This window comes from Populus nigra, chromosome 2 (assembly GCF_951802175.1).
Source record: "Populus nigra chromosome 2, ddPopNigr1.1, whole genome shotgun sequence".
Lineage (NCBI taxonomy): Eukaryota > Viridiplantae > Streptophyta > Magnoliopsida > Malpighiales > Salicaceae > Populus > Populus nigra.
In genome coordinates this window covers 15,749,051-15,751,550 of record NC_084853.1, presented here as the reverse complement: position 1 = coordinate 15,751,550, position 2,500 = coordinate 15,749,051, and positions in this window count along the sequence as shown.

Sequence of the window (2,500 nt, the reverse complement as noted above, 5' to 3'; positions counted from 1 at the left end):
GCAGCGGCAGCCATGCCAACAGGGGGGAATCGGCAGCGCAGATTTTTCGACGAACATGGGCTGGACGCTGGACTGGCCGGGCCATGCAGGAAAATTCATCGAGGGGACACGCTGAAGAAACAGCGCTGGTTTAGACACGGTGGGCGCAGTGTTGGAATCGGCAGCGCCGATGAAACCGGCAAAGTCGGCAGAATTGGCAGCGGGTGCTGGCGATGGGTCTGGACGGGCTGGATAGTCCAAGGCTCGACGAGAAAGACCGCAGGTTGAGACACTGGGGCAGTGGCAGCCCGCGGGACAGTGTTGGCAGATTCGGCAGCGCAGATTTGTGCGGCTGCAGGTTCGTCGGGGAAAATCGGCAGCGCAGATTTTTCGACGAACATGGGCTGGACGATGGACTGTCCAGGCCAGGCAGGAAAATTTGTCGAGGGGACACGCTGACGAAACAGCGCTGGTTCAGGCACGGGGGGCAGTGTTGGAATCGGCAGCGCCGACGAAATCGGCAAAGTCGGCAGAATCGGCAGCGCAGATTTTTCGACGAACATGGGCTGGACGCTGGACTGGCCGGGCCATGCAGGAAAATTCATCGAGGGGACACGCTGACGAAACAGCGCTGGTTCAGGCACGGCGGGCAGTGTTGGAATCGGCAGCGCCGACGAAATCGGCAAAGTCGGCAGAATCGGCAGCGGGTGCTGGCGATGGGTCTGGACGGGCTGGATAGTCCAAGGCTCGACGAGAAAGACTGCTGGTTTAGACACTGGGGCAGTGGCAGCCCGCGGGACAGTGTCGGCAGATTCGGCAGCGCAGATTTGTGCGGCTGCAGGTTCGTCGGGGAAAATCGGCAGCGCAGATTTTGCGACGAACATGGGCTGGACGCTGGACTGGGCCAGGCAGGAAAATTCGTCAGGGGGGCACGCTGACGAAAACAGGGGCTGCCGCGTGGAATGGCAGCCTACACGCAGATGCGAATTCGGCAGCGCACGATGGCTTGAGCAGGTCATGGGTTCGACTTGGCGCGATCTGAAACCTGGACGAGGGACTGTCGACGCTGGACGAGCCAGCGCGGTGGCCTGTCGTGCCCCGTTCAGGGGGGGCCTGCCGCGGAGACAGCCCTCGCGGGCTCGACAGCGCAGGCCAGCGTCCCCGACGTCGCTGGCCGCGGCAGGCGAGCTGCCGGGGTTCCCGCATTCCTACAAGAAAACGTCGTGCTTTCCACATGAAACCAATCCAGTAAAATCAGCCATATTTTTATGAGGCTGCCCACTGAATTTGGGGTCATTCCGGGCCGGTTCCTAGTTTTGCGGATTTACTCGATTTCTAATGGTAGGAAAATTAAAACAAATACTTCCCGACCTCGAAAAATTCTGGGAAAATTAATGAAGGTGGATTGGATTTTTGCCAACCTCTCTGCAAAATTTCAGCTCAAAATACCAAGAAATGAATTTTTTAGAGGGGGGGTGACAGCTGGGACCTAGTAGTGTCTCCCCCTGCCAGAGCTGCAATGACACTTATTGCTCTTTAGGGAGCCACCAGGCCGGCGCCCCTCAAAGACCACACGCGCGCGCGCGCCCGCCCGCGCTGGGCGCTGGGGCGCTGGGGCCTGAGGGCCTGGGGCCCTTGGGGGCCCTTGGGCGCTTGGGCGCGCGCGCGCGGCCCCCGCAGCCATGCCGCGCCGCGCGACGCGCGGACAGCCCCTGCTGGCTTGCTCTCTCGCCCGCGGGGGGGCTGCCTTCGGGCCCTGGCCCCCCGCGTTCTGGCCTGCCCCCTGCGGGGGAGAGGCTAGGCGCTGCAGGGGCCAGCCCGACATCGCTGGCCGCGGCAGGCGACAGCCCCTGCTGGCTTGCTCTCTCGCCCGCGGGGGGGCTGCCTTCGGGCCCTGGCCCCCCGCGTTCTGGCCTGCCCCCCGCGTGGGAGAGGCTAGGCGCTGCAGGGGCCAGCCCGACGTCGCTGGCCGCGGCAGGCGACAGCCCCTGCTGGCTTGCTCTCTCGCCCGCGGGGGGGCTGCCTTCGGGCCCTGGCCCCCCGCGTTCTGGCCTGCCCCCCGCGTGGGAGAGGCTAGGCGCTGCAGGGGCCAGCCCGACGTCGCTGGCCGCGGCAGGCGAGCCGCCGGGGTTCCCGCATTCCTACAACAAAACGTCGTGCTTTCCACATGAAATCAATCCAGTAAAATCAGCCATATTTTTATGAGGCTGCCCACTGAATTTGGGGTCATTCCGGGCCGGTTCCTATTTTTTCCGATTTCCTCGATTTTTAATGGTAGGAAAATAAAAAAAAATACTTCCCGACCTCGAAAAATTCTGGAAAAATTAATAAAGTTGGATTGGATTTTTGCCAACCTCTGTGCAAAATTTCAGCTCAAAATACCAAGAAATGAATTTTTTAGAGGGGGTGTGACAGCTGGGACCTAGTAGTGTCTCCCCCTGCCAGAGCTTCAATGACACTTATTGCTCTTTAGGGGGGTGCCCCCTGACTGGCCATGGGGCGCGCTGGCCTGGCGCCCATA